At 35.1% G+C, this 22,101-nt stretch overlaps 1 protein-coding gene across 7 annotated transcripts in view; it reads right to left on the reverse strand.

The window, feature by feature from the left end:
* The window catches only part of LOC124137071 (delta-like protein D), a 194,661-nt gene that overhangs the window by 84,953 nt on the left and 87,607 nt on the right, over positions 1-22,101 (reverse strand). The window contains exon 1 of one of the 7 annotated variants that reach the window (XM_046503215.2): positions 21,915-22,043. The exons of the other annotated variants lie outside the window; for them this stretch is intronic. The gene's annotated coding sequence lies outside the window, so the exon portion shown is untranslated. Of the gene's footprint in view, positions 1-21,914; positions 22,044-22,101 lie in introns of those variants that run through there. 7 annotated transcript variants of the gene reach the window in all.

Below are 22,101 nucleotides of genomic sequence, written 5' to 3' on the forward strand. Positions count from 1 at the left end.
TTGGTACTGTCTTTACATTCATCCCTCACATAACTAAGCTTAGCTCAAAGATTTTAAGGTTTAGATATTTGACAAAATGCTTCTTTACAACCTCAAATGTTGGCCTTTCTTCTGCATCTGGTGGTGTTAAAAGTCAAATTACATTCTAGTGATAAAAAGAGTGAAGTTAAATCGCTTTCACATGAACAATTCTAATAATTTCAAACTTTTCAATACTTTTTGTATTTTGGTGATTATGAAACAAAATACTTTCATATTATCTTGGACCCAGTGGTCAAAGCTGCAGAAACCGGCTCTGCAGAGTTGTGTCCCTTAGCTGCTGTGGACGGTGATTGGTGATTGAACCTTCAGTTTCCGTTTCACAAAGCAATCTTAGTGCTAACACTATCGGGAGCCTATGTTAAATATAGGAGATATGACCATCATAGAGCCCAGGAGTTTTTTGTCTTTCTCCATCACATCACACTCACACAGCATGACGTGACTGATAACTGTTCATTGCAGTGTTAAATTATCATTTTCACTTGGACTAAATATTTACACACTACTTCAATGATAGCTTATGCTTCTTTGCAGCTGTGTGTGAGACATTATTATGAGGTATTGTATTGTTAGTATCAACATCTTCCAGTTACAAATTATTTTACATTCATTTTCACCCTAATGGTGAACTTATGTAAACATTGCTATATCCAAGGTATAGAATCATAACTTTGAAGCGACTCATTATTAGTTTAGTGAATAAGCAATATCCTTAGGCAACATTGGAGCGTTATACCATTATGAAGAGTTTTATGTCAGGGGTGTATTGCTAATTTAGTCATCAAAAGATGTTTAACACCCTGAGATGGGCAGTCTAGTGAGTCCTATCATTAAGAGATCAGTATCTGTTTAGAGAGGTGATTCCTATTGTATGGGGAACTTGCATAGGTATATTAGATTTCTCAATAGACTTGTCACCAGCCTTGCTACCTGTGGGAGCTTGCACAGATCATATCACACCTACATTCACCTGCTGTCTTTGTGGGGAACTGATGGAAAATCAGGGGGAGGGGCTGTGTCAAAAGTGGCAATATCAGATTGCGCCAACCTTCATCCTGCATGCAATCTAAGGTGGGTTTTTTCTGTGTCTAGACAGGGTTGGAAAAAGTGTAGATAAAGACAAAAAATGTAAAAAAGTTGTGTGTTTTCTTATGTTTTTGAATTGTTATTTGTAGTTTCATTGAAAGGCATAAAGACATGATCTGTTAATGTTGTTGAAGCAGTAATGAATTGTAATCTGAAGAACTAATTATGTGTAAGACCCTTTTCATGATTTCCTGCCCTTAACTATAGGAGCAATTACTTTTTCAATTAATTTCATAGTTATTATTTTTGAATATTTTAGACCAACAAAGACAGGATTTAGTTAGAAACCTCTACTTCTTATTAGTCCTTTCAATAACAGTTGCTTGATAAAGGTCCTACCATCCATACCAAAATGTTGCAATGTTGAATAAAGATGAACTCCAAGTCAATCCTGTCTTCATTAATATTTTGAGCAAATGCCACATAAAGAAAGGTGAATAAACTGTCTAATAATATGATATTGTCTAATACTCTAAAAATCAAGATTTCTATTGCCATTCAATATTTGCTGAGGCTATATTTTCTAAAAAACACTTATTGTCTTCCTGTACAATGCTGGATACAATGTTGTAACATAGAACAATGCAGATACATTGTCAGGATCATAAGGTTAGGTAATAATAAATCATATTTGACTGGGCCGCCCAGATTCATATTTGTGTATGATATATTATCCTTTGGTCTTTAACTGCTGACAGTTAATACCGAATCAATGTGTGTGGGCAGTGTCACAAAGTTTCAGTATTTTATTTGTCCAGAACAACAGAGGTTTGTGTGTTCAGAATTATTTGTTTAAGTGATTTATGTCACCCCTGTGTTCATCTGTGTATCATTATAGTCATTTTGAGTATAAATTATTTTCAAATTTTATTTTTGCCTTGCAAATGTAGTTTCTGCCTTAAGTTGATAATCCTAGTGATTGAAAGGCATCAAACTACATAAACAAAATATCCATCTGATCTAAATGTTGGTTTTCTTCTACAACATATATGAATTCTATTTAATGCTGGAACTGGACTGGAGCAATTTTCAGTCTAGGTCTAGACTTTTTAAACTCTTAAGTGTCTGGAACTGAGACATTGGTAATTAGGAATATCTTTAACTGCCTGACTGATATACATCACAGATAACCAAAATGGTGTTTGAAGGACTTTCTGTGTCTGCCTTTTTGCTGTTTGTCAAGACATATACCCCTTTAAGATTATCTTGTAGAATGTTACAAAGAAAAGACGTTTGTTTGATTCTTGTGATGTATCAATCATTTCTTTCAATAATACCAATAGATATGATCTCAGTGTATTATAAAGGTGTGCTTGTGAGTTTACTTTTACCTCCTATATAATTTGTATGTGTATTGGATCAGAACTGTCTGTTATCATTCTTCGACTGTAGCCTGAATCATCAGAACAAATCATCAAATAAATGCCCTTACACACATCATTCTCATCAAATAAATGCCCTTACACACATCATTCTCATCAAATAAATGCCCTTACACACATCATTCTCATCAAATAAATGCCCTTACACACATCATTCTCATCAAATAAATGCCCTTACACACATCATTCTCATCAAATAAATGCCCTTACACACATCATTCTCATCAAATAAATGCCCTTACACACATCATTCTTATCAAATAAATGCATCATGGGACATCTGTAACCTATACAGGATCCATTATTTTTTGTAAATTACAAGAATTCTTAAAGACACAGAGTACCATATTGAATTTTCCTTCAGCTAAATGAAGACTATAGACAATCATGAAATCTCACCAACTATGTAAGTGGGTGGTTAGTGCAGCAAATCACGCCCTGACACTGACAGCAATGAAAGGTTGATCTGCGTGAAGTTATGTGAAAGATTTTGTCTCCTGCTCATCTCGTGTGTCAATTTAGCTTGGTTTGGCCACAAACAAGTCACCTTCAAATCAGCAATATCTCCCATTAGCACGATAAGGTAGCCGAGATTTACCTGCTCCATTGCTCTTCAATGCAAGGGACATACTCATGGTAGAGCTAGGCTGCAGGTTTGGTGTGCCATGCACGGACAATACTGCTCATGTGGTATTTTAGATAATAGGAGGCATCCCATATGAGCATTAGGAGGTAAAATATATTGAAATACGCTTGTCAAGATTATCTTGAGCTGACTGGATCGTCAGGTGGGATCTTGGCTTGGTTCTAATGAGATTAAAAAGATTGCTGCACTTGTCCTATAAATGCTTCTAAGGTAGAGTGGGTTCAGTCAGTTTAGTAGCCTGTCTGTATGTATCGCAGAGGTAGGCCTCTATTGTGGACAGCTGAGTTTTGGGGGGAAATTATACAAATTAGTGTTTACAATCATTTTTTACTTTGGATTTCAGTCTTTGCCATTCTGTTACATGATAGGTTATCATATTCTGAGAGAACAAGATTTTATATGTTTAATCACTTTCATGCTTTTTTTTATCTCTCAAGGTGTTTACCGTATTCGACGTAGTAAGCGCCCCGCTCTAATAAGCGCCCATGGCGATATTTGCTAATTTATTTGCTAGTGATCAATCCCAATTAGCACCACTTACGATTGATCAATGTACACAAGATTTACGTATATAATATTTACGTGTATAATACTCACTCGTGTGTTACATGCATCCTTAATTGTGGGCAATTAAATTCTGGAAAATATATCTGTCGTGTATGATACGTACAGACTTTTCTTTTGTATCATGTCGGACTGTCAGCATAAACTACGAAATTTACAATTTTTCAACTCTGTTTTTGTTCTCACCAAAATTATATTTTAATAAGAGCCCACTATTCCAATTTTGAGAGCGCCCCGGGCGCTTATTACGTCGAATACGGTATATCAATAACATCTATCTTTCATCTTATACCAGGTAATGAGCAAGTATGGTTTCACGCTGCTTTTAGCAATATTCAAGCAATATTACGGTGGGGGACACAAGAAATGGGCTTCACACATTGTACCCATGTGGGAAATCAAACCTGAGTCTTAGGAGTGACGAGCGAACGCTTTAACCACTAGGCTACCCCACCACCCCCAATACATTTGGAGTTGATACATATAATAGGTGGTCACATTATTCTTTGTGCAGGACTGCTTCTTGTAACCAATAATGACATAAAGGATTTCCTTTTTACATTATATGTGTATTAAGTGCATACTGACTGATTCTTCAGGGACAATGTTACATTCAGTTAAATGGTAAAAAATACTCTAGTATTACAGACATATGTGTTAAGGCATGACAATTGTGTTCTAACAACTCATTATGGATCAAAAGTGATATGTACTTGTCTTATAGAAGGCTTATCAAGATTACTATGAGACGAAAAGTCTCATTGATGTTTGTTATGGATAAAGCAAATGGTATGCTACAAAATGAAATAAATCCATTTCATAACATGTAACTTTTCAAGTACTATATTTATCAATGGGTTTATTTGTGTGAAGTGCTGACAGCTAATGATTAATGTTGGTGTTTTTATACCACAACGTACAACCTTCCATGTTGATATAATACTCTGTTTTTTATAGGTGTGTTTTTGTGATATGTTCAATATCCCATTTTAAACAATAAATAACACATTACTGTTATAAGACAGTAGTCACTGTATGACCAACTCATGTTTTTAAGTTTATCTTATGTGGAGTAACATTATGCATGAGAGTTAACTGATCCCTGTTTGTTCCTCCTTTTTCTTGTCTAATATAATACGAAAGGGTGTCATAAATTTGTTAAACCCTGACACCCTGATAACGTTTGTATACTATCCTCAGCAGATCATAGGGAATATAGTGTTATTATGCAGCACCAAGTGGTAAATACCACAATCTGTGGCACAGAAACTTATGGTTGTTGATGGCCAATAGAAAAGATAAAATTTAGGGAAGATCTTTTTGATGATCATAACAGATTTTTTACCCAGAGATTACCCCCCTTGCTTATAGAAATAACTTGTGTCACATTTCATCAAAGGGTTGGTGTACGAGTGCACTCAAACATGTTCTAGGGGTGTAGATTTATGTTGTTGTACTGTGTATTACACACAGTGTGACTGTTGGGGGTTGTCCTAGATCATTACTAAAGCCATCGCTACACACAGGTATGTACAACATGATTGTTTACCTGTTATGCCCAAAGACATCAAAGCACATTGAGATATTTTCCACTTGTAGTTTTTTGTCTGGATTTCTCACTTTCAACTTACAGCATTTTTGTCTGATGCATCATGAATAAGGCTTTGTTTGATAGATCATCCTGAAGATCAAATGATTAAAGGTTAAATAGTTGTGGTGGTCTTGTTTAACTTTTAAATTGAAGTTCAAATATATCTTTCAGATGTATTTGACTGCTAACACAAGTTTTGAATAAATTTCCTCTTTCTTGGGGCATTTTCATTTTGTGATGTTTTTACATATTAAGCACAACATACGATAAACAAAGTTGGAACGGCTTACATGTTGTTCCTGCAGGGTAGGATCATTTATCATACTTATGATATTCAAATGTGCATGTATAAGATAGATACATAAATGAACATCCTAGTTAAATAGCACCACTTTCAAATTTACGTTCTCTGTCGTTCACTTACTGTAAGGGGAGACAATCAACACATTGGTGTTGCAGTAACATGCAATATTCATTAAGATTCAGTGAAGCTTTTATTTGTAGCCCTGATTCCTGGGCGTAAAAGCATAATCACCAGTGTCCTGGCTGTCTTTAAAGGTAATTAATATGAAGATTATAATCACTATATATTCTGTTTCACAGTCTTTGAACCATATTATTATCCCTTCACCCAGCCTTTACTGTAATGCTATGGCCAGCAAGTCCAGATTTCAGCAGTTTCCATATCACTTGGGCTCCTTTTCACTTTAAATCTAGTTTCTTTTTTCTTTGAAAATTATATATTTTCAGAGACCAAGCTAGTCAAAACTTTCAGCTGTAACAGGGCTGATTGAATTTATCCTGAATACCAAGCCATAATCACATGTTCAACTGTGATAATGACTGCAGAGTAAGACCCACTTAACTATTTTACTCAAATGAATTTTTATATCGTATAAGATTACAATGTAGGTGTTTACTATGTCATGAGAAAACTTATACCACTCCCCAAAACCATGTACCCAATCGTTATTATTCAATTTAACAAAACTTGGGTATGATCCTATACATAACATGCTCATTTAAGTATTAATATCAGGCTTTTTCATTGCTTACTGAAAATATTGAACTAAATATCTAAAATATGTAATTTCAAGCCCTGGTAGATACATATACAGCAACACGTAATAAAAGCCACAATAAATTCATATAAATGTTGATCTTTTGTTGTGTATTTACAAAAAAACATCTCGAAATATGTGTATTGTCATTTCAACCAGCAGAATGGTAGAGAAAAATTAGATCTAAATCTGTTTTTACACAAAAGTGTATCTGCTTGGTCAGTCCCACTTGAAGGTGTACATCACAAAACATTTGTATCGTAGTTACTTGAAGAAGTATGAGTGCAAAGATGTTTCATACACATACACACATTATATGGTAATTTATTGGATGTAATGTTCATGACTCATATCACTGTATTGAAATTATGAGAAATAACTGCGGGAAAGGATGAAGTAAGTGGAGTAATATTTCTCTTGTACCTATTCTCACGATGTTTCAAATATATATTTCCTGGTGCAAGTTCTGGGTAGAATCTAGCTTCCATTACAGGTTTCGTTATTGTGGCACTATTTGAACGTAGAGACTAGTGAAATAGCACAAGACTAGTCAATGTTCTCTCTGAAACAGTTCTTAAAGTATTTCATTAATGGCAATATCAGGTAATATCATTTTGCTGTCAGGTAGATAAAAAGTTTTAACCCTGCGGAAATTGTAGGACAGCCACCATTTCTGAGTGAGTGAGTATGGTGTTACGCTGCTTTTAGCAATATTCCAGCAATATCACAGCGGGGGACACCAGAAATGGGCTTCACACATTGTACCCATGTCGGGAATCGAACCCGGGTCTTCGGCGTGACAATCAAACGCTTTAACCACTAGGCTACCCAACCGCCCCCATTTCTGAAGATGCTCAGTTCTCAGGTCATGATGAATGATATATACTACTCAACTGTTGATAGGGATGATCAGATATGTCATTCTATTTAGAAACACTTTACGTATCATAAGATTAGTTTAAGTGTATCTTGGAAAGACAAAAATATCCCTATCACAAGTGGAATATTAATATAATTATGAACAACAATATAAATATGCTGTAACAGGGACAGAACCAATCATATATAGTAAGTGAGAGTTTTACACTGGTTTTAGTAATATTGCAGCTGTATCACTTTGAGGACCACCAATATTGGACTTTATACTTTGTACCCACATAAGTAGGGAATCTGAACCAGTACTTCTTTGTAGAGAGCTGACGTTTTGACCTCTGGGCTAGCCTCACCACCCCAAATGATATGTAACATCTTCTCAACATTGTATTGAATAAGAAATATAGTGAGTGAGTGAGTGAGTGTTGTTTTACACAGCTTTTAACAATATTCCAGCAATATCATGACGGGGGACACCAGAAATGGGCTTCACACATTGTACCCAGCGACTAATGAGATTAGGTGGTAAGGCTCGCTGACTTGGTTGATGCATGTCAATGTATCCAAATTGTGTAGATTGATGCTCATGATATGAATCGCTGGATTGTCTGGTCATGACTTTATTACTTACAGACGGAGGTCATATAGCTGGAATATTGTTGAGAGTGGCGTTAAACAACAAACAAACAATCTGATTATACGATTACAATTGAGCAACTTGACCTTACCATTCAAGTACTGGCGTAAGCAACCATGCATGTATTCTGTCCGATCATAACCCCGAGGTATGACAGAAGTGCAGTAAAGAGTATTACGGAAGAGGATATGACAATACTGTTCGCTATTTCAATTTCCCATACATCTTACCGTGACACCCATGCAGACAGGGTCCGGACTGACTAGACAGAGTGACATGGCGTCCTTCTGTGTTTAGTGCCGGACTACCTCAGGATGCAGTCCAGTTTGGTTACATTGTCAGGACCCATTCCCACGCTCCCCAGACATTTATGAAGACTTTATTACTCTTTTATGTACCTTTAACAGCATAAATGCATAGGGAGGTATAGGGCACAGCATCAATTTTCACCTTTGTCAGGTAAACCCTGTGTTAGTCTTACATCAGCCTGGAAAGGGCCTGTAATGGGACACGCGTACAAAACGGACAGACTTAACAAAACATTATATCATTATTATTCAAGTATTTTGTCATCCTATCTTGTCAGTGGGTTACCATTTGCATTTTCTTGAAGTCTGAAAGTATAATTTTGGTGACACACAGACAGATATGTCATAAGTGTGGTTAGCTATGTTTCTTCAGGGGGTGGGGAGAGAAGCGTCATGACCCTTTAACAAGTAAGATGCACAACTATGTAACTGTCTCAGCATTTGTGACTTTTGTTATGTCATTTATGTCACCATTAACAATATTGCAACAAGTCTAAAAAAATTAAAAAAAGCTTTTTTTCAGTCTAATCTAAATACATGTATTTGTTTTTCTGAAACCAGGGACTTGTCAGAGGCTTATAATCGGCACCAAGACTGCAGCAAATATTCCCAAACTGGAAATTACAAATTTCACAATGCATGTTATGTAGTAATAACTAATGTTATGGCTTTGTTCACGTGACTTGAAAATCACTGACCAATTTGAGCAAAATCTTGATTTGTTTCCCCCCCAAATTGCCTTCCAAGGGCACTTAGTTTGGAATCCTGTATAAATGCCTGAAAACAGTGCTGCGGACATTTAGTGATGATACTTTTAAATTCAATTGTTTTTTTAATATATAGGTGTAGTTGTGGTCTTTAAATATACTGTAAATGTTTTGTTCTTATATCTTAAGGAAAAACAATATTTATAGTTCTATATTTATGCAACAGTATAATGTCATACATATTTTCAGTAAATACTGAGCTTTATTCAAAGCAAAGAAAGAAATCATAAAGTATGCCCCAAGTAAAAATTCCTGAAACCTTTTATTGTATTGAGTTACACATAAAAGACATGTTATCTCTAAGTTAGCTGAAGACTTGATATTATCTGTATAGCTTTGAGATAGTTACATTTTCCTATGGTTTGTAATGAGACAGTGTCTAGTCAAGGATAATTAAGTCATTCATATTGTCATGGAATATTGAAGTAATAATGGAGCTATCATTCTCTAGGATTCATTATTAATATTTTCACATTATGTGGCACTAGCAGCAGCACGACTAGCATGGAGCTGCAGCAAGCTGATGTCCTGTCAGTGAAGTCATGTGAATCATATTTTACAGCCTCAAACTTGACTGATATTTGCCTGAACTGGTTATACCATGGCATTTGGCTGATATCCGTTATCTGTAGCTCTTTAAGGTCATTTGGAAGCATTGATGTGTCCATATCTCCTCAGAAACCACAAGGTCTTTGAAATTGAAACTTTGCATGGATGGCTAGACTAACATTTAGTCTCTGAAATGAACATATCGTAAAGAAAAAACAGTTGTTCAGTTATCTTAATAAAAATATAATAAAAGGGAGCCCAGTGACTCTCTTCATTTTCCTGATACTGCAGTAATCTAGACTTGCCAAACATTATAGACTTGCATGGGCTGTATTTGATATATATTTGTATCAGGGTCTGTAAGACAGACTAATGGATGGCCTCAACATGATGTTATTGAACTCCACAGATTATAACCATGCATCCATATTAAAAATGGCATATTGTCCATTAATTCCATTATGCATGCATATATCAGTATATGGTATATACTCTACGAGCATTATGTATTCCCTTGTATCTAATGCTAGTAGTGGCTGTTGGCAGCCTGTCATCAAAGACACTAAAATTAGCTGACTATAGTTGTGTCCCCTTTGTGAAGGGTCTGCTAAACCTGATCTCAGCATTCCAATTTAGAACCTTTTATTTCATTATTATGTACTGTCCATGGAAATGTTATGAAATATTACTGAACAGCAGGGTTAATCAGTCACATCACTGGGCAGACCTAAAAAAATAATGTTATTGACATTTTGTATTGCATAGGTGGACTAGTAATATGTGTTCATTATACATCAATAAGTAGTAGAGACTAATTGTCTACATGATACATGTTTTGCCTTGATAGTCAAGGTTACTGTTTAAAAGTAGGCTTGAAAACAGTGTTGGACATAGGTAGTATTGCCTTTAATATTTACGATTTAATAGATTTGGGTGTTAGGGAGGTATAAACGTAAAACACGGTGTGCGTAGTGTACTTATGCAAGGAGTGCATAAAGAGTACTTATTTGATCATAAACAAAAAACTGTAGACAATACAAAGAGAGTGACATCGTTCAGCATGGTCATGCAACACAAGTCCCCCTCCTCTATTATCAGCCATCAGGAAAGAGTACTCCACTTGTGGGCATGACTTCTTCTTTCTTTTAAAATTAGGTTTATGGAAACAAAAATAGAAAAGAAAAGTGCTTGGTTAGACAATGAAATGCCATAGAATCACTTGCAGTTTATGTATATAGTTCTTAATGAGAAGGGTATTGTTGTTTTCAGTACGTAGCATGTACATGTTCACAAGGATATTAATTTGGTAGATCTTTCAGTCATTTCAGTTTTAAGTTCATTGTGCACATCATATCCAATGTATTTCTTGTTGTTCAGCTTTTGTGAAATTAAGATTCACTTTTAATTTGAATAAGAAAACGGAAATGGAAATTTAAGATATACACTTAGAGTAGATATACCCAGAACTGAGCATACTGGTTTAGCTGTTTGAATTTAATGTGTATTTTTAAAAATGTTATTGTCTAGAGAATAACCAGTCTCAATTCAATTTCATTTGGTATAAAAGGCCAAAAAGCATATAATAGCATGTTGTCATAAAAAATACCTGTTTTTGCTGATGAAATATCACCAGAAAAAAAAAGGATTCCTATTCAAACATTACATTGGAGATTTGCATGACTGCTTCCTTTCAGTTAGAGAAGATTGGTATCGTATTGATTAATTGAATAATTAATAATGAATGGTGCCTGTGAATAAGGTGTTATGAGACAGAAACTGATGGCCACAACAAGTCTTCTGATTTCCTCTGAGACCTACAGGAAGAAGCTTCACAGATTTTCCAACATACCTGTCAATCATTAATTCATATTTACTGTAAAAGCATATTACATAATATCTTATATTTTATCAACTGAGATCAAAATCAAAACATGCTGAGTCTAACAGTAACTAGTCAACTCATTTGTGCAAAGATCCAGACCGACACATGACCAAGACACAAAAATGTTTGACCAGTGCATAAATTTTCATTCGCCATAAAAAAGGCTTACTAATATTACACTAAAGTACACAAAGGTGGCAAACATACAAAGTTTCCATACATAAGTTAGAAGTAAGTTTGAAGTGCTGAAACGGTTACCGATCAGGCCCCTGTTCCGAAAAGCGATTGTGCCGCTAAGGTGGCCGTAACTCCAATATGCATACTTTAACATAGATGACGTACGACAGTCATATATCTATGATCACTTTGTGGAAGGGGCCCTAATGTGTCTGCAATACAACAGACAGTGCCAACATGTAAAGCTGGGATGGGTGGGTCCTGAGTAGGACCTGTGTACCCACAGGACTACACAGACCCGTTGTTAGTTATTTGTTATATTGTTTAATGACAATAAAAAAAGTGCAACTTCATGGTTACATTCCAAGTTGCTAATGTTCACTTTACATTCTGACTTATATGTTTAAGTAAAGATATATATTTAGTTGGTTTCAGTGTACCGATATGCTTGCATGTTCAAATAATTTTATACGTGCCTCTAAATAGTTGTTGCCAGGGCCCTGGTAAAACAAATTCCAATTCCCATTTGGTACCCAACCCTTGAGACCTTCAACAGGTACCTGGGTAGGGTTGGGTAATAAGGGGTCAGGTACCGGGATTGCAAGTTTGGACTCGTCCCAGCCTCACCAACATAGATGCCCTATTTGAAGTTTGAACTGGCAAATTGTATCATCCCCAGAAGATGTAAAAATTTTAGCATACTTTTGACCACAGTGTTTTTCTGGCACTGATTCAATATTATTTACAGGTCGCCTTGTTGTAACAGTAGCATTGTGACTGTGACACTCACTCACTGCTGTTGTAAAAACCTGGTATACCATGGTCCTGTTTCTAGCATGGTAATAAAGTGCAACTAAGTAAGTATTTCAGTTGTATTTTGTGTTGTCTCATTCAAATACTAATACAGTAAACTACGGTTATAACGAACTAAAAGGGACCACTAATTTTAGTTCATTATAACCGTAGTTCGTTATAGGCACATATACAGCATATATGCAGCAAATGGACGGGACCCCAAAACAGTTTGTAATATCTGTCAGTTCGGTATAAGCATGCTCGTTTTAAACGTAGTTTACTGTATTGCTTCAAGAATACTTCAAATACTGCCAATATTGCTTCATGATGATCAGATTGGAGCAATTTTCAATAAAAGTCAGTTTACCGACATTTCCATACATTTTTTACAAACACCTAATGTCAAAATTTTCACTGCTAGTTTGCCTTTTACACCCAGTGAAATTTGTTTTGACAGAAAATCCTCGTGAGATTCTCGCAATATTTATAAATTGGTGCATGATATCTACTCTCAGTGGGACAAGGGGTGCATTCATGAAGATGGGTTTACTAAATGTAGTTATGGGAGTCACTATCTGTCTCAAAAACAGTTTACATCACTCAAGACAGCTTCTTCTATTATTGAATGTAACCGCAAGTTATGTTAGCGATACACAAAATGTGTTGCATTGCTCACCACGGTGTCAAACTGAGTAAAGGTAGAAAAATGGATAAATTTGCTGCGTATACACGAAAGTCAGTATTTATCTGCATTTGTTCCTTGTTTTGGTAAGGCTTTTTATATATGGGTCTCCATTTGTATAATATGGTTATATCATTTATCAGTATCTGTTAAATTCGGTTTAAATGTTGAAAAATATCATTTGGCAGAGTAATCTTGACCTCACAAATATGATTTGCACTCATAATGATAACTTTGGCTTTGACATCACAAATCAATTCAACTATATAGTTCACCTCATCATGCATGCATTTCGTACAAATGGAAGCCACAATCCCTTTCCATAATCATAAAAAGTCTGTTGTATGATTCCGATTATATCAAAAGCATGTGTTTATGATTCACTATCACGATGATACCAGGTGTTTCAGAAATGTGAGCATATCCTGCCCCACAGGAAATATTTCAAGAGCTGTGGATCCTGTTGAGTAACCTCCGTGTGATATATGTTTTCTGTAAAATACAGCAAATTAAATCATTTGTCCAAGAATTTGAAAACCCCAAATGAAAAGGTACTTAAATTGTTTAAAATCACAAGCCTGTGAAATTTGTCATGAAGACACTGCTCTTTGAAGTGCAGCCATGACATTGAGCGATATGTCAAGCCTAGGGACTAATCCATTCCTGACTTCTTACAAGACAGTTTTTATGTTGTTAGAAGTTGTAAACAAAAGCTACATTTTTTCTTAATGTTGATGGATGAAAACTTCTTCTTCGGAATCTTCAATGTTTTTTCCTTGAAATTTAAAATATATTTCCTCAAGGATACTTACTGATGATCATAGTTTTAGTTTTCATCATAATAAAATTAAAATTAAAAAAAAAAATGTTTGTCACTATTTCTGACACGCATATCTCCTTAACACAGAACAAATGATACAGTTTGTATTTTAAATCCTTGATAAACTTCTTACCATTCATGTAGAGCCTGGTCACTAAGCAGTATGCAGATGCCATCGTGTAATAACCAACGCTTCTTTTCACCTTTCCCACAGGGAATTTAAGTAGCTCCCTCGGAATCAAACCTAGACCATATTATTGTCAGAATGACAAGTCTTAATGGTTGGCTTTCAGGTCACATGACCCTAGCAGGCACTTCTGAGGCCTATGAATGAAAATTTGACTGATATTGTGACAATTTGAATGTGTATAAAAATGCTGTTATTGATGTTTGTTAGAAGGTGTGACAAATGTCAATAGGAGTGAGTCTAGTTTTGTTAAAGTTGTGTTGAGTAGTGGATGTATTGATGGTGTCAGGCTCTGGTGAAAGACCATGGAAATCATTTGTTCATTAGAGAAAGCAGGCAAGAGCAACATTGTGTATTATTGATTAAAGTGTTAATGTCATTTAGTTTAGGTCAATAAGACGCCTTCAAGTCACTTGCTCCAGAAGAATAGACTTCTAGAACAGCTTGTTCATGCCATGAAGTAACCTAATTTGATAATGTGCCATTTCATTTTCAGGAGATTATATCCTGTTAAAACATGCCATTTCAGTTAGTTTCTTTATAATTGAACGAATATAAAGAATTAAATGATAAACAATTTATTGTATACAAAGGATTTTATCCTTGGTATGACTCAGTATCATCTTTGTACTCGTACAACAGACCTGTATACTTAATTGTATGTGGACAGAAGAATACTACAAAAAAATGACAATTACATATGATTTATAAGTAACATAATTTTGGGCTGACTTTCACAGCAATGTTTTATCTTGATGTGACTGATTTCAGTAAAAAATAAGTGATTGGTATTTGACATTGACCCTATATATACTACTCAAAAGAAGTAAAATGAAAACCGATTCTTTCATGTTACTATTGTTAATCTATCGTGGCAGATTAACTGTGGTAATATGAAAGATTTGGGTGTTCTTTAACTTCTTTTGAGTAGTATATATACAAGAACTAGACCCAAATGGAATTTCTCAACTTTGGGCATAAAAACCATAAACTGCCATCTGTAGAAACATAAGCAATCTTCATCACTTATATAACTGAATCAGTTTATCAATGACTTCAACATAGATTAAGGGCAAAAGAGTATAGTTTCTTTTAATGATATTCTTTTGACAATTATGAATGTAATCATTGCTGTTGGTTGTTTGTGTTCTTCTTCTTTTTAAATTTGCTTTTATGACATTTCCATTGATCCATGTATTATCAAGACGGAGCCATTACCCATTGTAAGGTAAATGACAATATCAGTGAATAAAGTAAAATATTATGTTCAAGACTTGAAGAGGCAGGTTAATTTAGATGGGATCACATTAGTATATCATGTCAGTCACAAAAAGAGAACTTCCGAGATTATTTAAAAAGTTATTTAATTGATAAGATTTAGGAATGTGGAGATCATTAAGTGCTATGACTGTCATAACTCTCCGATTGCAACATTTATAATACATGTAGTTATAACCTGACAATTGCTTTGTAAAACCAGGCCTATTATATTAATAATATAATATATCTGTCTGTTTCAACAGATGAAAGAGACTGGTTATTCCCTAGCTTTGACGTTTTATACTTATGAATGAATGATACATGAATTATTATATGAGGTAAGTTCTTTTGTGTGGACATCTGGTTCTGAAAACAGAAGATAATTTCAGAAAAAAGTTTATACTCAATGTATTCCTGAGGAGCTGATACACGTCAAATAGGGATGATCTCACAGGTGTAATCCTTGCACTAGCTGCTGTGATGCCTTGCTGTAACAGTGCCCTTTAAACTTTGTATCAAGTGCACAAGGCAAATAGTATTGAAGTAGTGGTACTTGTTAAGTACTTGCAAACTAGTTAATCAGATGAAAATATGCATCACCTTAGGGCTAAAATCCTGGTACATTTGCTGTGCATGTGTTATCTGAAGTGCATTGTCTAAATAGATACTGCAAAAAGTAAGAAAAAGCTCTGAAACATCTGTGCAAGTGATGACATGCTTGAACGTTTGATGTTATGCTACAGTTACTTACAAATGGAAAAAGAAAATGTATTTCTTTGTTTAAATATTTATATGAATATGTAAGTTAAGATGCTTATAAGTATTACATTAATGATAATTTTCAAACATTAAAGACAACAGAACAACTCAAAAGCAGATCTTCAGCAACTGTCTATACTTGTCTAGACTCTTCTACGCGTTAGAAATTATGTTGAGATAATCTTTTTAAAAAGGATTAAAATATGGAAAATATGCCTGCAATGCACAGCACAGAATGTGAGAAAACCAAATACTTACAAATTATGTAATTATATAGTGATTAGGTAGAGAATATGTAAAACAACCCAAACATAGCATCCTAACACTGATGCATAGGCAGACAAACCTCACTAGTACCATTCCCAGTGAAATATACTGTATTAATAAATGTGTGGAGTATGGAGCAAAGTTCCTTTGGTTATATATAGACATTCCCCACAAAATCATCAGATTAACAGGGTCCGGACTAAACAGGTTCCACTGAAATCAGGTCCAGCTTCACCATCATTCCAATGAATAATTCTTTTTAAAAAGATACTTGCTGAAAATTTGTCTTTGAATAATAAGAGACAGGTGAACACACCTCACAGGTGCAATTGTTTCACAAGTGTAATATATATATATATATATATATAGATATAGATATAGATATAGATATGCAGCATCCATACACAAAATGCTAGATTAGTTGACCTACCAGAAAATAGCAGAAGACTGCCACAATTGCAACAGGTAAAATCCCAGCACTGCGGTTTTGCTACTTTCAAGTCAGCTGGTTTAAACAGTTGGCTACTGCAGTGGACAGTGAGAATGAGGTGATGCTATTCATTGACAGAACTTTATCCTTATCTGTGTGTTTACCTCCATAGTCAAAGTTCAATCAGGTAAGCGACACCGCCGTCTGGCATATGTGTAATGAGAAATGTAATACCGAGTCACATCTTGATACATCTCAGTTTGACTCAATGCCTGGATACTCGGGAAAGTAGAACGCTATTGTATGCATAAGGCTAAATAGTGTCTGTGCCGTCATGCATAGTGTTTGTGCCGTCATGAATAGTGTCTGTGCTGTCATGAGTGTCTGTGCCATCATGAATAGTGTCTGTGTCATCATGAATAGTGTCTGTGCTATCGTGAATAGTGTCTGTGCCATCATGAATAGTGTCTGTGCCATCATGAATAGTGTCTGTGCCATCATGAATAGTGTCTGTGCCATCATGAATAGTGTCTGTGCCATCATGAATAGTGTCTGTGCCGTCATGAATAGTGTCTGTGCCGTCATGAAGTGTCTGTGCCATCATGAATAGTGTCTGTGCCATCATGAATAGTGTCTGTGCCGTCATGAATAGTGTCTGTGCCGTCATGAATAGTGTCTGTGCTGTCATGAATAGTTCAGAAGGGAAGTTTGAAATTATGTACTCTTCGTTAGTTAATTACTAATAGTTCATATCTTTTCATGTATTTCATGCTTACAGGAATCAGATTTTGTAAATACAACATGACTATTTTAGTATTTAAAGGTCCACTACACACACTGTAAATTAATTTGCTTATGTTGAAAGTACCCTGAATGGAATGAATGATGTGTGGGATGTCTACACTGTATAAAAATAAGAAATGAGTTTTTAAAACGATTTTGTACGTATGTACTGTAGATGAAGGTGAAACTTATAAAAAGGATGATTTTAAATTTTAAATTTTGGAAAAGTGAGTAAACATAGGAAAGACTGATATGGAAGTACCCAGTCAGGGCTTTATATGTTGTTTATGCTTCTCAAGGATATACATAGCAAAATGGGGACTGGGACAGAATAAGCCACAATTCTTGTTACAAATACTAATTCATAATGATGTGTGAACTGACTGATTGTGTGTCATCATGCCCCAACAGCATGGACCGTTGCTCCAGCTGTCAACCTCTGGTTTGCCGGGCCCTGACTCGAATAACAACAAGCAGGCTGGATTATTGCTGATACATCAAGAATCAACATTCATTCCATTACAGGGCCTGTTACTTTGCCTTTAAAGGCCCCTGTCACTTTGCCTTTAAAGGCCCCTGTCACATGGGTGTCTGGCGGCAGGCAACAAACACTTACTTTTTATGCAGGACACCTGTTTCATAACTGATTTTCAGTGATCCATTCATATCATTTTCACCTCTATTTTGTCTTTTATACCCAGTGGAATCTGTTTAGGAAACTGGGTATTCCCTGGCATTGACAGTTTAGTTTTACACCACATTATCACACATGTCACTAACAGGTATATATCCAATTAGTCAACTAATGCATGTATTCCAGCTGTGTTCAAACAAGGAAGTAATTTTTTGCTGATTAATAATTCATACCACCATAAATTTCTGTGCCAATGTTGTATTGGAATTATGTTACTGTTTAATGTTCTATCATTCTATGCTTAGATGAAGGTAATACTCAACATAAATATGAAAATCAATAACGCTGTGTGAGGATATTGTATAAGAATTTGGAAAATTAGACTTTAATAATTATTAAACTCTACATGTCAGAGAATTTGTATGGAATGGTCATTATACAAATGTATACTACTAAAACAAAGTTAAGGACAACCTGATCCTTGCATATTACCATAGTTAGTCCTGATCTGCCATGACCGATTAACTATGTAATATGAAAGAATCATCTGGTTCTTAACCCGGTTCTTAACCTTTTGTAGACATAAGTATAAAAACTTGATAATGTGGAATATTTTGACATACCCCTTCAAAAACTAAACAGAATAATAGAAAGTATCCTTAACTATGCTTGGATCTGTCGAAGTGGGTTTGAATCCCAGATTGACTCTGATTATGATCCTTGGTTTGTCAGTGCCATCTCTGAGTTTCACCTAAGTGGTATATGTCTGAAACCTGTATCTATAACTGAACTACTATTCAATGAGGCGTCAAACATACCTCACTCACTCACTCACTCACTGAAAGTATCTATCAAATGGGTCATACTGACCTTGCATTTTTGCAACATGTCTTATTAAATTTCAGAAAGTTGATCCAATACATATTAGCAGGAAATGAATTTGAATAGACCATGTTGATGTCTTGAAGCAATGAGATCTCTGATGCAGAGACTTCTAAAGACTCATATGTGTTGGTTATTGGGATTGTTCCATATGTATCATATTGTATAACATGTAAAGACATATCTTGTTCTTATTTGGTTATGTCATCTTGAGCATTATTGTTTCAGTGACAACAAAATATACTGTTTTCCTCACAGATATACAGTGATCTCTCGCTACAATGCTACCTTTGGGGTCCAAATAATTGATGAGTCTTGTGGATGAACATCCATTTACTCGAGTTGGAGTTGTAGGGGTAGATGACCAACACACCAGTACATGCTCGGCCTACCTTACAAATTCCCCCCCCATAGATTTTATTGAGATGGAAAAAAAAGAGATACACCGTATATCGCTGTATATAGGTTTTTCATACCTCGAAATAAAGGGCTTTCAAGGGAGGTCATCTTTTCCCCAACAAAGACATAACTGTGAGCACGTAACACCGGAAATACCATGTCAACAATCAATGAAGTAATGACGTACCAATCAATGAAGTAATGACGTACGCAAACTAATCATGTAATGACACTGTCTGATTATAAAAAAAGTTCATTATATATCTGGACTTACCTTTGAAATCTATTTTATTAATTTTATTCAAAATTTCATTTAATATTGTTTATTTTCATTTCCGAAAAAATTATTTTCAAAATGCGTTATTTGATACTCTTGTTTCATTTATTTCAAAATAAATGCCAATAACTGTATCCTTTACCCCTAGTCAATGAAAACATGCCTTTAAAATATTTATTTTTTCTTCAAAAGAACCTTTCCTCTTCCGCTGTTAATCAAGCAAACTAGACTTGGTTAGTTTGATCTAGACTTGCCTAGGCTTTCGGTAAAACAAATACCTAAAAAACATAAATTCCACAATCATGGCGCAGGATGACTCTTGTACATATATCCATGGTATCCCATCTGCTCTGATGTTGTTATATGAAATATGAATATGATACTGAATGATATTATAAACTCTTCACCGAGCTCTTCAGTGAGTCAGATTATGACTTCTTCCTGCCTGCTAAAAGCATCCCTTGCATCTCTCAAACAGTAGGTATCATGTGTAGATAGAGCTTAGATAGGCTCAAAGTAGTAAGTCCCCCTTCAAAACCAGCAGGCTTTAAATCTCTTTGAAATCTAGTCATAGTTAATGAAACCAGTGCAGTCATCTGGATAATATAATGTTGTAATGTTTTGTACATTACAATATTTGAATAGAATAACTTCCAAAGATTCTCAATAAATTACATGTGCAAAAGCAATTTTAATAGAAATTTGTCATAGGAAACTCAAAGAATGAGTGAAAATGCAAATGTATGAAGTTCTTATTTTGAAGTTATTTTGGTTTGTAGAAACTTTTATGGTCCTGAACCATGGATGTGGAATAAATGTATAACAAATCTATATTTATGTAAAAGCAAGTCTAGTCAGCTCTGCTCCACATAAAATCATCAAAATCAGGAATTTATTTTCTTTAAGAATTTTAAAGGAGAGATATGTATTGTGTAATTTGAATGATAAACAGATAATCAGGGCCCCAGAAAAATGTAATTGTTAGATTGATATAGAAATATAATGATATATTTATGTTATACCTTTGCATATATCCCATCTATAGGATATAAAACTTCAATGCCAGAGAATAATCTCGATTCCATTCGGCATAAGAGGCAAAATACATGTAAGTAATCGCTTAAATTTTGCTGTTTTTATTAAAATAGTTGGGATCTGGTTTTGTCATCATGAAATATGATTCAAGTACAATGCATTGGTTAATATAAGCCTTTTTTTAAAAAAAGTAACAAACATACTGAAGCCTTTTGAATCCATTGAGGAATGCTAATAGAACAATGTGTTAAGTCATGAAGACACTCATGTCCATCACGATTCAGTGATCAAGACATTAACATATATCTCAAATATATATACCAATCAAAACAATGTAAAGGCTGTGTGCTGCACAACCCACTAGCCATGACAGATTAACTGTAGTCATGAAAAACTTCCTTTGTATAGTATATAGATTCATTGCCATGGCTGTTGTGATAGTCAAATTGGCTCTAAACTGGTACATCCTTACTGGTGCTGGAAATAAATGGGCATTCTGAATTACGATGAGATGTTTTAGTGAGTTGAAGAGATGTATTTTAGTGCTGTTATCACAGATTGTTGCGGGAATGCTATTCTAGGGGACACAAGTGAGTGAGTGAGTTTTTAAAGCCGCTTTGAATAGTATTTCATTAACATCACAGCATGTCAGCTTCATTTGGGAGGAAAACCTGAAAACCTCTTTAACATTTACCACTTGGTGAAACACACAAGCAAGGGTGCTGGCAAACCTAGAAACATAATCAGAGAGAACGGGTATTTGAACCCAAGGTCATAGGTTTCTGGTATGCCTATGGGACACGACTCTAATTCCAGCATGTTAGATGACTGGGGCACCCCTGCACGACAGGACACCAAGAATTGACTTCACAAAGTGTTCCCATGTTGAGAGTGGAACCTGAACAATGTGATGATTGAATAAATTAAATCTGGGCTACCCTACTGTCCTGAAATCCACAGTTACTTAAGTCTATGTAGTTTGTCATGGTGTTAGATGCAAGAACAAAAATAACACTCATATTGCATCACTAAGCAGCAAACCATTGCATCATTCTGAAAACATATACATTCCATATATCCAGTAGAAGATATTGATTCGTATACACCAGCCATATAGCGTAATATTCAACTTAACATACCTTCTTCACCTCTTTGTAATCCCACCACAAAGCCGAAAACAGATATCACATCCACAAAATGATCTTTTTGAAGAATGATGTTGCTTGGTATTCATTTTATGAAGCCTTTCCTTCACAGTGTGTGAGCGCGAAGTTGTTAGTTATGATGCAGATGTCTTTGAGCAGCACCGAATGATGTTACTCACCA

The sequence above is a fragment of the Haliotis rufescens genome, unplaced genomic scaffold, assembly GCF_023055435.1.
Source record: "Haliotis rufescens isolate VD_foot unplaced genomic scaffold, xgHalRufe1.0.p SCAF_3, whole genome shotgun sequence".
Lineage (NCBI taxonomy): Eukaryota > Metazoa > Mollusca > Gastropoda > Lepetellida > Haliotidae > Haliotis > Haliotis rufescens.